The sequence below is a fragment of the Vulpes vulpes genome, chromosome 16 (genome assembly GCF_048418805.1).
Source record: "Vulpes vulpes isolate BD-2025 chromosome 16, VulVul3, whole genome shotgun sequence".
NCBI lineage: Eukaryota > Metazoa > Chordata > Mammalia > Carnivora > Canidae > Vulpes > Vulpes vulpes.
Window position 1 is genome coordinate 70,697,848 of NC_132795.1, and position 16,773 is coordinate 70,714,620.

Sequence of the window (16,773 nt, forward strand, 5' to 3'; positions counted from 1 at the left end):
CGTTGCGAGGTGTCATCTCCCGGCTCAGACCCTACTGTTGTAAAGAGGGCTTGGCTCCAGAAGTCAGAAGTAGAAAGGTGTTTCGGTGCGCCAGTGTTAACAACTGAAAATGATGCGGCGGCGTCCGGAATTCACTCGCTTATCGTTTCAGCGTCAGATAAGGCAGTTAATCCAGACACATACTTACCAAGAGCCTATGGGTACCAGGCACTAGTCTAGGCTCTGCGGATACGGCGGTGATCACAACAGACAAAAAGGTGAAAGTCATTTCGCCTGGCTAAGCCTCAGGCGGCCCATATTTGCAAGTATTCGGCCCTGCCCAGGCACACAGGAGGCACCGAGTAAACCAGCAGAATCTAAATTGTAAAATGCAGGTGCTGGGCTCCAGGCTTCTGGCTACACAGCGCTCCGAATTTGAGTTAAAGTAATATATCACTCCTGGGACAGCTGGGCTGACCTGCGGCCTCAGGAATGAAGCAAACACAGAAAATACACATCCGCACATCTGGGAGTGGGCTCACGACTCCCAACTTCGACCACCTGGGAGCTTTCAAACACTGCAGTTATGCTGGGGCACCATCCCCAGGCAAAAGAGTTGACTGGAACTGGTATTTTCTTGAAGATCCTCAGGTCTTTGCTGCTAACATGCAAAACCAGGGATACAGAGTGAAAATAAAATGATTCCTTGAAGGCAAGGAGCTTTGGTTTTTATAATTTATAAAGATTCTTAATATTTACCTAACTCCTTACCGCAGAATTACAGGTCTCCTGAAACATCTGTTTATTCATTTATCTGCAGCAAACTGTGAATGAATTGTCCCTTGTCTTACTACCAAAATCAAGAACCAGACTAGTTTGGGGTGAGTTTGGCCCTATGCTAAGCTTTGCAACCTTCCACAGCAATAAAGTGGGTGCTCTTATAGCCTTTCTTCATTCCCAGCCCTATTTCCTCAGACCAGGACTCATCCCCACCTGGTGATTCCTCTCTCCAGAGATTGACAAGCCAAAGGCTCAAACTGCACAGCCTCCTCTGTGGAAATGTGTGTCTCCCACTTTTGTCGAAGACTCCTACCTTGCTCTAAGTCACAGTCTCTCCCACCTCCCTAAAGACCCCTGTCCATCATTCCATTCAGCACTCTTGGGTCTGGAAAAAATAATTAGGGCTCAGGAGAAAAAAAAAATTCAGAGCCAAAGGAATTGTAAAAGAAAATAATTGGAAAATAAATTTGTTTGTAGGTCATATGACATAGTAGCATACTTGGAAAACCCAAAGAATCAAGTCTTAAATCCATGCAATATGTGAATTCTATATAGGAGCAAGATATAAAATTAACATACAAAAAAAAAGCCTTTGAATTTACAATGACAAACTAGAAGATACAGATGTTAATTGCAATAACAAAAGAAAAAAGCACTTAGGAATAAACTCAAAAAGTGTACAAAAACCTACATGAGGAAAATTATAAGACATTTCTGAAGATATAAAAGTAGATTTGAACAAATACAAAGAAATCCTTCGTTTTTGGATAGGATGACTCGATATCACAGAGATGTCAGTTTTCTCCAAGTTTACGTGTAAAATTTAACACAATTTTAAAAACCAAGTATTTCCTGAGGCTAGGCAGGTTGATTCTCAAGTTTTTATGATGAAATAAACAGTAAGAATTGCAGACTACGGGGGCAGCCAGCCTCTACCAAATATTAAAACAATGTGGCAATGGTAGACGAACAGACAAATAGATCAATGGAGCAGCATGTTCAGAATTAATCTACATATAGAGCCAAGTACATACAAACGTCACTGTATGCTTAGGAAAACATCTCAATATGCTGGGGGACAGGGTGAAGTTTTTAATAAGTGGTGTTTGGGCAATTGGACAGCCATTTGAAAACAGATGAAAGTGGATATATACCTCATGGTGTATATCAGGTTAAAAAATTGAAAACTAAAAGTACTAGAAGAAAATAATTTCTTTAAAACCCCAAAATAGAAAAAAGTCTTTGATGACTATTACTAAAATCGAGAAAATCAGATGAAAATAATGATAGATTTGATAACTTAAAAAAAATGTCTGCATAAGAAAATGAACACATGCCACCTTCGGTGTAAAATAAAAGGTTAAGTAAAAATACATATGGGGGCGCCTTAGTGGTTTAGTCTGTTAAGCATCTGACTCTTGATTTTGCCTCAAGTCATCGTCTCAGAGTTGTAAGATAGAGCCCCATGTTGGGCTGCACACCGACTATGGAGTCTGCTTGATTCTCTCTCCCTCTGTCCTTGCCCCTTGCTCGTGCTCTCTCTTGAAAAAAAAAAAGAATACATATGTGTATATATTCATATTTGCCTTATTTTACAAAAAGAATCACAGAAAGAGGAAATCAGAAATTAATGAAATGGTTAACTGTGGCAGTGAGGCAGGGTGGGAGTGGAGATGAGGTAGTAGCAACAGAAAAGTAGGAATGAGAATCCTCTGGTAAACTTGATTTTAGGGGAAAGCAAGTTTTGTGGGGCCTGAAACACAGTCTTGGAGGATCTCTTTAAGAATCTGTCACTTATAAATGGAATCTAAAAAAACAAAAACTAAAATTCATAGCAAAAGAGATTATGATCTTTCTTACAAGGAAAAAAGTGTTTTCTTCTTTTTTCTTTTTGTTGTATGAGAAGATGGGTGTTAGCTGAATCTATTGTGGTACGTGTTGTATGCCTTAAACTTATACAGAAAAGTATGTAAATTATTTTTCAATAAAACTACAAAAATATTACAGGGGGAAGAAAAGAGTGTAAAGGGGCCCTGAGATCCTATTTGAGAGATTTTGAAAATTTTTGTTTAGTGATTAAATGAGATATCTCCTAGAATGCCTACACAGAATAGGCATTCAACAAATGTTTTTAAAAATGACATTGACTATGATATGGCAAGAACAGTAAGTTTATTATTTTTTTCTAAGGATTTTATTTATTCATTTGACAGAGAGGAAAAGAGAGAGAGCACAAGCAGGGGAAGTAGTCAGAGGGAGAGGGAGAAGCAGACTTCCTGCTGAGCAGGGGACCCCCCCCCCCCCATGTAGGTAGGGCTCCATCCCAGGAACCTGGGATCATGACCTGAGCTGAAGGCAGATGCTTAACTGACTGAGCCACCCAGGCATCCCAAGAACAGTAAGTTTTTTATGCTATCTTTCCTGTCCTTATAATTTAAATGATACAATATAAACATACAAAAAAATAAGTATACTCTGTGTTGAGTAGAGATTGGCCTATATAAATATTATGATGACATTTGACCAAATAAAAATAGAAAGTTTAAAAAGTACAAAATTATGCATATAAAAGTGGGCATGAAAGTAGAAATTTATTTAGAATGGAGAAATAGTAACAAATTACCAATTATAAAAGCTGATGAATACCATAAACATCACAAAATCCAGAGAAATAACATAATATTTCTATTAATTTATTCTCTAACCCATATAAATGATACATAGATTAACTTCTGACTTGTGCATATTGTTAGAGAGGGAGAAATTTCCTCTGTACCCCATTTCCCAGTGTTATTCTCCCTGGTTTAAGAATTAAATTGACATGAGACAGATCAACAGGAAAAAAGACCAAAGTTGTATTAAGTGTACTTGGAGGCCCAATATTGAAATTGAGACCTAAAGAGATGACCCAAACAGGCAGTTTTTATATATTTTAGACCAACAAAAAATAAATTTGCAAGAAATTGACAGGATAAAGAAAATACAGCGTAAGGAATTCTAAACAGAATTTGGGCTGAGATAGGTGAAATGAAAAGTAGCAAGGTTGGGGTGTCGGGGTGGCTCAGTCAGTTAAGTGTCTGACTCTTAATTTCAGCTCAGGTCATGATCTCAGGGTCATAAGATTGAGCCCCTCATGGAGTCCAGCAACAGGCTCTGCTCTCAGCACAGAGTCTGCTTGAGATTCTCTCCTCTGCCTGTCTACCTGCTTGAGTGAGCTCTCTTTCTCAAATAAATAAATGAATAAACAATCTTATTTAAAAAAGCAACAAGATTTATTTCCACAGTTTTCTCAGCTTTAAAGTCCCCATATCTGATGATAAGGATGTCATTTTACTTCTTAGCGTAGGGAGGGGATTTTTCATATGGGAATTTTATTTCCTGCTTTCAGGGGGACAGAGGAGGGTCCTTGTACTGGCTGTCTCCTAAGTAACTTTTACTTAAAATACTCAATATACCAAGGGGGCACATTTTGGGGTAGCCTGCCCATGGCTCCTGGAATAAAAGACCCTGTTTCTTCTAAAACTACCTAAATACCTCATTCAAAGATAGACTCCATGGATTACTTTTTTTTTAATATTTTTTTTAATTTCTATTTATTTATGATAGTCACAGAGAGAGAGAGAGAGAGAGGCAGAGACACAGGCAGAGGGAGAAGCAGGCTCCATGCACCGGGAGCCTGACGTGGGATTCGATCCCGGGTCTCCAGGATCACGCCCCGGGCCAAAGGCAAATCCCTCCATGGATTACTTTTATATCACATTATTTTCACTGGCCGTGCAACTTCATGTCACCTTACTGGTTGAGAAGCCAGTAGTCTTCCAAGTTATTTGTCCCCTGGATGGACAGCTGTAACTATGGGTGGAAATAACTGCAGGTACATAAATGTATATCAGTAACTATATCCCCTGTTCAACTTTTCCTTAGCCAGATTCCAAAAATATGTGTGACTGCTCTAAACTGTCTGACAAAGAGATGTCACTGTGAATACAACTGGTGCATATATACACTGATACCGTATGTTGCCTTGGTGACTGAAATACTACAGGCAGAGTGAGGATTTTCTAAAATAGTGAACAACTTGGTAAAATTCCAATGAAAACAAAGTACAATCTTCCCTCATTTTAAAAATGATTTGCTGTCCTAGTAAATTTGGTGTATTCCTAGAAAAATTCAGCTAAAACTGGACAAAAATATATGCTTAAATTTAAGTAGGTTTCACAGCTACGTGAAAGTCCCATGCCTCGTAGAACATCTAGCTTTCCTGAACCCTAGACATGTCAGCAGCATTCTTCTCCCTATTCAGTCATTGAGGTGGCCAAAAAATTCTCAGTAATTTCTGAGATGTCCCTTAGGGGCTGTCCCTGCCCTCCTTGAAAATCATTGCCAGACCCAAACTTGTCAGGCTGACATATTTCAAATCAAGTTCACTAATCCTAAGGTCAACAAAGAGTAACCAAATGTAAATGTCATTTTACTTCTTAGTATAGGGAAGGTATTTTTCATATGGGAATTTTATTTCCTGCTTTCAGGGGGACAGAGGAGGGTCTGAATGTCCTTGTACTGGCTTAAATTTCGTAAAATGTAACCAAATGCTAAGAAGGATATGGTATTTTCCAGAGCTCAGGATCTTTATTTCATTGGTATAATTTTCCCCAAAATGAACAGCCTACCCCTTCCATAAGTCCCTTTCTACTATACACAAGGAAATCGTTTTGTGTAGTCTCAACACTATGAAACTACATCCAGGAAGCAATGATCATGGCCTGTATGTAAGAATTCACAAATGGAAAAAGCCAGTTAATCTCTTTTATCAGTTTTCTCAGCTGCAAAATAAAGACAACAACCTTATGGGGTTGTTGTAACGATTCAATGATTTAGTACATGTAAATACTGAGAACAGGATGTTGTTTGGAAAGGATGTGCAAAATGACCTCCAAAGGCCAAAAAAGCCATAAAACTGAAGGAAAAAGACATGCCCAGTTTGATGAGAAAGGTTTCTTAAGGGGACCAATGAAAAGAAGTATGTCTTGGGCAGCTGTAAGACTAGTAGATCTCTATAACATCACCACCTGTAACACCTGCTTTTATAGCCCTAGAAGCTGGGAAATAGTCATGAAAGACTACCGGGAAGAAATGTTCAAAAATCATAGACATGGGGTGCCTGGGTGGTCATTTGAGTGTTTGCCTTTGGCTCAGGGGGTGATCCTGGTGTTCCGAGATCAAGTCCCACATCGCGCTCCCTGCATGGAGCCTGCTTCTCCCTCTGCCTGTGTCTCTGCCTCTCTCTCTGTGTCTCATGAATAAATAAATAAAATCAAGAAAAAAAAGAAAGAAAGAAAGAAAGAAAGAAAGAAAGAAAGAAAGGAAGGAAGGAAGAAAGAAAAAAGAAAAGAGAAAAGAAAAAAGAAAGAAAAGCAAAGAAAGAAAAGAAAAGAAAAGAAAAGAAAAGAAAAAAGAAAAGAAAAGAAAAGAAAAGAAAAAAGAAAAGAAAAGAAAAGAAAAGAAAAGAAAAGAAAAGAAAAGAAAAGAAAAGAAAAGAAAAAATCATAGACGTATCTCCAGAGCAGATCAGGGACAGTATCTTCCCAGGGTGTACTTGAGCGTATGATTAAACAAAAAGAAAGAATGATGGGAGGGATGTATGTTCAAGAACACTTCAGTTCACAGAGTGGTCACCATGGCATCTGTCCAAGATGGCATTAGACAGGTTCACACAAATGCCCAGCATGTGGTAGGTGCTCAGTGTTAACTGATTATAATAAAACAGTTGTAGCCTTGCTACAAGACTTAAAATAAAATAGATTGAATCTTCTTAAACATGAAGTGGAATATCTCGTGGAATGCTCTTGGCTTTATATTGCCTGACAGGATTGAAGGACACATTTAGAGCTTCACCTGCTCCTTGTAAGATGGCCCCCTTCACCCATACCTCACCCCAATCTCAGGCAGGACCTAAGCTGGCCTACAGAGCTCTATCCCTTGAATATCAATACTTATCTTTCCCCTTTGTTAAATAATAAAATTCAACCAAGTAAATTTGACAATCTAATTGGCTTTAATAAACAATTCATGTGGGGCACCTGGATGACTCAGTTGGTTAAGTGTCTGATCTCAGATCATGATCTCAGAGTCCTGGGATTGAGCCCGCATCATCGGGGCTCCCTGCTCAGCAAGGAGTCGCTTCTCCCTCTCCCTTGGCCCGTCCTTACCTCCGCTCATCCTCGCTGTCTCTCTCTCTCAAATAAATAAAAAAAATCTAAACAAAAAACAAAACAATAACAACAACAAAAACCAATTTGTGTATTAATAACATCCCATCTAGCAAGTAGAGGGGAGCTCTGAGGAGGCATACAAAATGGAAGGTCTTTCAAGAAGAAGGATGGAGCAAGAAAGTTATTAGCAGAAGAATTATTCCTGGCAAAGTCACTTTTCTTAAGGGAAAGAATAGAAGATCTTATCAGGCTGATTAGCTTATCTTTCTTTGGAGGATGTAGAGGGCCTGTCAAAAGATTCCTGATCGGGCTGTTAACACTACATTTGTGGGGAGGTTGAAACTGCAATTAGATTATGTACTAAGCCCCAGTTTGGGGACTCAGCCTAAGTGACACTATTTTGGGACTGTGGTTTTCTTTTTAATACTGTGATATCTATACTCCAGCCATTTGGGTCCATTAACTTGTCACCTTTTTGCTGTTTCTCAGGTCTTTTTGCTGTAGGGAGGGAAGTGAAGATTCATGTTTTATCACCCTTCATTCTGATCACTCTAGACTCCCTTGCTCTTTTATCAAACTTGCATATCATCTCTTAGCACTAGTTACATCCCACCTCTTGTCCACTTGGGGCCCAAACATAGCTGTAGAAACACACACAACTAATCCAATTTGCTTTGCTTTATTTTTTTTAAAGATTTTATTTATTTATTCATGATAGACACAGAGAGAAAGAGAGAGAGAGAGAGAGGGAGGCAGAGACACAGGCAGAGGGAGAAGCAGGCTCCATGCAGGGAGCCTGACATGGGACTCAATCCCGGGGCCTCCAGGATCGTGCCCTGGGCCAAAGGCAGGCACTAAACTGCTGAGCCACCCAGGGATCCCCTGCTTTGCTTTATATTTATAACCACACAGCAGTCCCCACCTCCCAAAAATGTAACCTTTAGCCAGTTAGGATGGAATTTCCTGATCAATACTAGGAAATTTACTGATGGACCCCTTCTGCTCTCCTTTGGAGAACAACCTTGACAAAATAATGCATTCCTTGCTAAGAAATTCCTTTCTTCCTTTTTTTGTGCCCTCTGTCTGCCTTCAAAAATCTTTCTTTTATTGGACTCAGAGGAACTCCCCTCCACTTGCTAGTTGGGATGCCGCCCAATTTATAAATCATTTAATAAAGTCAATTAGATCTTCAAGTTTACTTGGTTGAATTTGTTTTTGTTTGTTTTTTTTCTGTTTTGTTTTTCAAAGATTGTATTTATTTATTCATGAGAGACACAGAGAGAGGCAGAGACACAGGCAGAGGAAGAAGCAGGCTCCACACAGGGAGCCCGACATATGGGACTCTCTCCCGGGACTCCAGGATCAGGCCCCAGACTGAAGGTGGCGCTAAACCGCCGAGCCACTGGGGCTGCCCTGAATTTTGTTTTTTAAAGGCCCTGTCCAAAAAAAAATAAAAAATAAAAAATAAAATAAAGGCCCTGTCCTAGAGAACTATTTTATACCTTCCCTTTTTTCAAAATCCCCATTGCCTTGTTCCTTTCCTGAGTCTCAAAAGATGATCTTGAATCTATTACACCTAGATCAAAAAAGAAATCTCCCATGCAGCTCTACCATCTACAAATACTTGAATTCATGGACTCTACTATCCTTCCTTGTGATTGTCTTGTCTGTGCTACTGAAAAGGGGAAGCCCCCCACACCTACCCCTTTGGGCAGTGGAGCCCCTGCCATCTTTTGTCCACAGCTAGACTTTGTTCCAGCAAGTATTCCCCCTCCCACTCCTGTGCCTACAGTGGATTTTATCCTCTCTAGTGGCTCATTACATGAACACATGAGCATGCTGAAATATTTCTAATGTTAAAAACAAAAAACCCTTCCTCGACCCCACATTCCCCTCCAGCTACAGAGCCTCCCAGCAAAGCTCCTTAAAGACTACGTTCATTGTGTCCATCTCCTCCCTCCAATTCTATTCAGCTCACTTCTGTCAGGCTTTTGTTCAGCCATTAAATAGGCTTTTGTTGAGGTCACCCTTGACCTCCGTGTTGGAAAATCCAATAGCTCATTCTCTGTGCACTTCTTCCTCAGGTCCAGTAGATTTGACTCTGTTGCTCACTCTCTCCTTCATGAATCCTATTCTTTGCTTGGCTACTCCAACTCTCTGCTCTCTTGAGTGTCCTACCTCACTGACTATTCGGCTTGCTGGGTCCTCTTTTCTTCCTAAACTCTAAGCTGGGATTTTTACAAGGACTCTGTCCTCAGCTCTCTTCTCTATCTAAAGAGATGGGGGATCTCAACTGGTTAATGGTTATGAATATAAATGCCATCTATATGCTGAAGGCTTCCGAAATGAACTCCCCCCTTGGTCTCTCCCCTGAACCCCAGGTTCATAGACCCATGGCCTACCTGGATGTCTGTTGGGTGTCTCAAATTTAACAAGTCAACCCCAGAATTTGGGATACCCAACCCCCAACTTTCTCCCTCCACTGTTCACATCCTGGTAGCATTAGGCTCAGCCCCAGTGCTTCAATTTCTCTCATAGCCCACGTGTAATCCAGCCTTAAGTTCTGCCATCACACCTCTCACTCTTACCAAGACATTTTCATGCTCTACTGGACACTGCAATGTCCCAATGGATCTCCCTCCTCCTCTCTTCACTCTACTTCCTAGTCCATGGCCAGTTGTCCCCGGAGAAAAAAAGGACCTGTCCTCTTATCAGGTCAGATCATATCACTTTTGTCAACCTTCTCTATATCATAATTAGAATAAAGTCCAGAGCCTCAATATGCTCAGGCCTCTGGCCCTCCCTGACTTCCCTGCCACTCCTCCCATCTTTACGCTCCAGCCACATTGGCCTCTTACTGGTCTGTGTACATGCCAAGCATGATTCTGTCTGGACTTTTGTATTTGCCGTTTCTTCTTCCTGAAAACCTGGCTCCAGATCTCTGTGTGGGTCACTTCCTCATTTCTTTTGGTTCTCTGCTTAGATATCAACGTAGAGAAGACTTCTCTAGGAGTCTTTCTACAATTGCAGCCTCCTCTCTCCCCATCATGCCTGACTCTCTTTTACTCAACTTCATAGAACTTACTGGCCACTATGATTTAGAGTAATTGATCTAATGATTATCTGTGTCACATGTCTGTCTTGTTATGTCTCTGCAGCCTAAAACAATACTTGGCACATCACACTCTGTTGGTAGATGGGGATTCAAAGTGACAGTGGCTTTCAAGCTTGGTTTTTTTGGTTTTGTTTTTTATCAAGCTTGGTTTTAACAATGAAATCCTTTCTTTCCTTTCACATCAAGGCTGTGGATCTGGTTGACTTTTTTTTTTTTTTTTTTTTTTTGTGGTGGCTGGGGGATGGAGTGAGGGTTCCAGTGAACAGGCTAGGGCTTATGTAGTTTGAGCTGCCTGCTGGTACCTAAGACGAGAACACTCAGGTTTTCTCATCAACTTGCAAAGGTGAGAGGCAGAAGTGGAAGAAGAATGGATGTGGCTTAAGTCTCTTAGCAGTCAAACATAAAGAAATGGAGTCATATTCTTTATTATAGGGGATAAGAAATGTTCAAGAGGTAAGACTGGCAATTTTTCCAAATTAAAGATAAGAATCCTTGGATTTCGGAAACACAGGGAGTCCTGAGCAGGAAAAATGAAGATAAATCCACACACAGAGATACTGTAGTAAAATTACACAACACAGATATGCTAAATATTATGTATTCATACTCAGATTGTCCATCTATCCTTTTATGATCTTACCTATACCACTGGGACATTTCACAATTCCCAAACTCCCTTGCTAGCTAGGTTCTAAGGAGATACTCCCAATCTAAAATGGGAGGCATAAAAAATAAAAAAAAATAAATAAAATAAAAAAAATAAAATGGGAGGCATAGAGAAGCTCTTCTGCTTCTGGTAGTGCCTCTCTGTCAGTGTTGGAGGCACTGTTTCCCACTCAGTGATGGCAGCAGTACCTCCAGCAGCATCAGTGAAGGTTGTGTCAGTTGTCTCAGACAAGGCTTTTAAATCAATGGAAATTCATACTTATTGCAAAAATTTACAATAAGCCATGTTCACTGCTTTGCTTTGCAATTCCATTTTACTGAGGAAATTACTTAAATGTTTCCTATTCATTTGTTGTAGCGTTTGTGCAAACTCAATAAGGAAGTGTATTTAGTTGCCTTTGTGAAGGAATAAAACTGCTTGAGCTAATCACATCAAAATTTGAAGCATTTCTCAATATTCTTTTTTTTTTTTTAATTTTTATTTATTTATGATAGTCACAGAGAGAGAGAGAGAGAGAGGCAGAGACATAGGCAGAGGGAGAAGCAGGCTCCATGCACCGGGAGCCTGATGTGGGATTCGATCCCGGGTCTCCAGGATCGCGCCCTGGGCCAAAGGCAAGCGCCAAACCACTGCGCCACCCAGGGATCCCCATTTCTCAATATTCTTAAAGCAAATTTCCATACTACTCAAAATAAAGTTAATCCAACAAAATAAATTTTGTTCATTTTAAAAACAGGAGTTTGTCACTTCTGACTTCTCTTTATTTGAGTGAAATCAGGGGAGTCAGAACCAAGATGTTCATTTTCCTATCTGACTACTGGATTGAGCAGCAGAAGGCCTAATAGAGGCAGGGCAGGGCCTTGAACGGGTATTGAAAATTGTTGCATCAAATCTACCCTGTGGCACAATGGACTGCAGCAGTGCTCTATGGGATGGTGGAGTCTGAGCCAAGGTCAATGAACTTGCGAACTGAAGGAAGCTGATACTAGGGAAAGATCCAGAGATCTGGAAGAAATGGAGGAATGTTCTTCCTGAGTCAAATGCACCAATGACTGCTGCAGATTTTTCTGTGATGTCCCTGGCCAATGACAAGGAACAAGGGTGGCCGAACAGAATAGATAGATATAACCAAATTCACTGGGGGCCATTCTCTTTCAAATTCTGAGTTCTTTTGTAGAAATCAAAACCTGGAAATTTAGGAGAAAGAAAGTGAGCAGTAAGTGCTGTCTTTCATCTTTGTATAATAAATCCCCTCATCAATAGCTAATTGATTAGAATATTTATATGTTCCTTCATTTAGGAACATAATGAATACTTTACTGAACTCAACATTTATCAAGCTTCTACCTACCATGTGCTACAACCAGTAGCAGATGCTAAAAATCCAAAATGAATAAAACACAACCCCTACTTTCAAGGTACTCACTATTGAATTGGCAGTCATGTACATGAATAAGTTTAATCAGGTGTTGTATAGGTTACATCAAAATACCACTACTTGTAAATATGTAATACTATTAGTTCAGGGTTTTTTGTTTTTTGTTTTTTGTTTTTAGTTCAGGTTTTAAAAAACCAAAATCTGATTCATTTAAATCTTGAGACCTGCTCAGAGTTTGGGATCACATTGACATTTAGAATAAAAATATGAGCCACAATGTCCTTCGACAGATGAATGGATAAAGAAGGTGTGGTCTATATAAACAATGGAATATTACTCAGCCATCAGAAAGGACAAATACCCACCATTTGCTTCGATGTGGATGGAACTGGAGGGTATTATGCTGAGTGAAGTAAGTCAATCCGAGAAGAGCAATCATCATACGGTTTCACTCATATGTGGAATATAAGAAATAGTGAAAGGGATTATAAGGGAAAGGAAGGGAATTGAGTAGGAAAAATTAGAGAGGAAGACAAACCATGAGAGTCTGCTAACTCTGGGAAACAAACCACCTAATTGGAGGTGGTTGGGGAGTTGGGGTAACAGGGTGATGGGCACTGAGGAGGGCACTTGATGGGATGAGCACTGGGTGTTATACTATATGTCAGCAAATCTAACTTAAAAATAAATGTAAAAAATAAAATAAAACAAAAATAAAAATAAATAAAACTAAAATTATGGCCTCAGCTTTTCACCTGTTTAATACCTTTCTGTGGTTTCTTGGTACTGAATCAGATCATCCATTACATCCTTCAGACCCACCTCTGACTCAGGAAGGGACTGTTTGGGAATGAAGGGTATGTAGGAGGGGTCTGGGAGACTAGATGGGAGGAACAGGGAAGTAAGGGTCTCATGCCTCATGGTGCACATGCCTCTAAATCCAAGCACCTCCAAGTATCTCATCAGTTAAACTGCCCTTCTTCCTCACCCTCTGTCTTCTAAGGCCAAGTTCTATTCTCTTTAGCAGGGCTTCTCAAGCTTTAAAGTGCATGTAAACCACTGGGGATCATGTTCAGAGACAGATTTTGATTAACAGGTCAGGGGTGGAGCTTAAAACTGCATTTCCAACCAGCTCTCAGATGAGATATGCTTCTGGCCTCCAGATCACACTTTGAGTGGCAAGGTCAGTACTTCTCAACATTGGCTGCCTGTGAGAATCACCTGGAAAGACTGAACATATGCAATGGCTGGCATCTACCCCAAAGGATTCTTCTAATTGGCTTAGACAAGGACAGGGAGGGGGTAGTGACAGAGACTGGCATTATTTTTAAAACTTTGGTGGCAGGAGGGATTAATATGCAGCCAGGTAGGGAGCCACTGTCTCAGAGCCCATCATCCTCCTATAGCATAACAGGATTCTCTTCCGCAATCATGCTGCTTGAAAAGACTCATGCCAAAAGGCACAGGAACCTATTTCTGGAATGCTGGCCTTCTTTCAGGTAGATCAGCAATGGAGTAGCAAAGCATAAAGGAAAATATATTACTATTATGTGAAATAAAAACAAGGAAGATGTCATTTTGGTGTGTTATTGTAGTCACTGTGATGAACCGAACAATTGCTTGTGCATACCTGGATGTGTGGTGTGATGGAAAACAGGCAGAACTGGAAGACAAGAGATCTTTCCCACTTTCTGGATTCAAGCTGCTTCATGGTAAAAATTATACGATAATTTAAGGACTTTGTAAGCCTCAGAAGGCCAAGTATCCCTGGGTCATTGACAATTGTCTGATACAGGATGTATGACCATTTTTCGGTTTTGTATGTATGGAATTTGACTTTTAAAGCTTTTTCAATAAATTGTAAATATGAAAAAATTGTAAATATGATCTGAAATATCATCATAGAACCATGTAAAATAGTAGGTATTGTCATTTTATTGGGTTACTGGTCAATGTCTCTCAGCTGAGGACAAAAGATAGGGAGAGGGGAGAGACACATAATATCAAGGTCTTCCAAAACTAAATCCAGGGCTCTTCTCACCATGTGATTCTGTCACTAAAGTTCCCTGTGAAATTTGTTATTGGCTCAAATTTATACGAGAACAGTGGCAGGGCTTGTCTGTTTTGTTTGTTTGTTTGTTTGTTTTTGAGAATCTAGAATCCATTTTATAATAATGAACACAAGCTCCTTTGTTGTGTCAAATGATTCTCAAAGCCTCACAAGTGCTTAGTATTCCATTACTGAACCCTGGGAATTGAGTGTAAAGGCTTTGTTGTAACTTAAAATATCAAGATGAGTCATGGCAGGATAGACAGAAGGAAGGCAGAGAATCAGAGATTATTACTGTAAGTCAGTCTTAAAATATAGTTCAGCTCTTATCATATTGAACTCATCCCCAGCACTGATCCCTTGTTAACCACTTCTCTAGACTCCCCAGAAGACTTCCTCAGAGCAAGGATAAGCCATGCTAGATTCTGACTTTTCCCCTGGAAGTGATGGTTTCAGTGCAAGGAGAAGTGGAGTGGGACTTTTCCTGATATCTAGAGATTGCTGCTTGAAGTCCAGACAAAGGCCAGAGGGAAATAAATTCCTCTTGGTTTAAAGAGCTGATAAGTTGGATCCAGATACCTCCCTTGGACTTTCTAAGGTGTTGGTTACCTGCCTTTGCATTTTATTAACTAGCTAGATGTCTCCTGACACTGTGGACAAGCATGTTTGCCCCTGTGCCATTCTGAGCAGGGAATTAGAGAAGCCCTTGTTGCTAAGGAAACAGAAGTTTCTGGGAGTATGGAAATAGCTGTACTTAAATCCCTGTGCTTGATGCAAAGACGGCTGCGTGTATGGTGAGGAATCTCTGGAACTTAAGAGGTGCTGAGGCTTCTGCTGGGGTCAAGAGTCCAGTAGGGATAGAATTTGAACCAGCTCTCAGCCAGTTGTTCAGAAAGGCTGCTCACCATAGACCTCTAAGGAGCTCTTGTGGGTGCCAGAGAAATCGGCAGGAAAAGCAGCAGAGGACACCAACTGCTGGTTGTTAGGTAAAAAGATGTTTACCCTTCCCCCATTATCATTCCCAAACCCCAATGCCAGAAGTAGTTAGGTGCTAGTAATGAGGAAGATGTAGTGTCCCAGATTCAGATCACCTTCTCCCCTTTCTCAAGGCACCTCCTCATACCTGCACTTGGAAAAGAAAGAAAGGTTTTGTAGACTGCTCTGTGCCCTTGAGAGAGGGCTCAGATGTCTACCCTGGACTAGTTCAAGTGTCATAGGTGTGAGGAGAGAGGACCAGCAGAACAATGTCTAGAGTCCTTGGATGGTTCCCTGCTTTTTCTCTTGTCTGCTTTGAGGGCTGACCCTGGCCACGAAAGCGCCTGAGTCTTCGGGCAAGGGGTCTGCAGGTAGGTGAGGAAGCAGCTGTCACCTATCCCCATCATCAGCTCACACAACTGCATCACACAGAGAAAGGGCTCTGAGCCCTAAAATAAACTACCCATGTTACTGTGTGAGCACCAATCCCCCAAATAGGTTACACCTTGACTACTATCTTGTAAGGTACTGACTTTATCCTTGACTTTCTTGGTGCTGATGACGACAGATATATGATGCCCTTTGTAGAGATGATCATTTTGTGGGAAAACCACAAGAGGTTTTTTAATTTTATTTTTTAATTGAAGTATAGTTGACACACAGTATTACATTAGTTTCAGGAGTACAACATAGTGATTTGACAAATCTATTCACTGTGCTAGAGAAAACCACAGCTTTTTGCAACATAATCAGACCTGTATGTACGTGTGTGTGTGTGTGTGTGTGTGTGTGTGTGTGTGTGTAAACTGCATACTGTTCTCTGAGCCTCTGAGATCTGTCATTAATTTTTTGGAAAATCCTGTTTCATTTTGGATAGTTTCCCTCCCTGTGTCTTTAGATATCTAATCTTTTATTCTGCAATGCTGATCTATTAACCTCATTCACTGCATTTTTCTTCTTAGATATCGTAGTTTTCATCTCCAGAAATTTGACTTCAGTCTTTTTATCCCTTCTAGGTCACTCTATTTCTCTACAGATGATGCTCAATCTTTCCTCTTTCCTTGTAGTTTATTCCCATTTATTAGTCCCTTACCAGCACAGTACTTAGTGGAAGTGGCACTAAGCACACATGTTCACATTGCCATGTTTACCAAAAGTCCAGACTTTCTGAATTTGAACTAGGAGGCAACTTATTGATTAGCTGGTTTCTCAGCCAACAGTAGAACAAAGAGAGGAGGTGGCTGCCACTGCTGCAAAAGTGACTGAGTGGAGAGAGAAGATTCTTTCCTCCTTCATGTAACTAAGAGTGACACTGTCAAGACTAGCTTTCTGTCCCGCATCCCACTACTTCAATAGTAAAATCATTTGGTCTTAGTCACATGATTTCATTGCAATTTTTATAAAGTCATCACCCAAATGGTCCAGTGTTGGAGGAGTGTCAAAATCCAAGAAACAGAGTCCATATACCGAAAAGAAGATCCAAAATGACTTTGCCCTTTCTTGTATTTCTCACATACTAGACAGGAACTTGTTGACCACAGGAAGACTTATAACAACCCCATTTTCTACTCCATGAACTGCTATACTTTTGTAGCTGCCCATACAAGACTCTTTTTC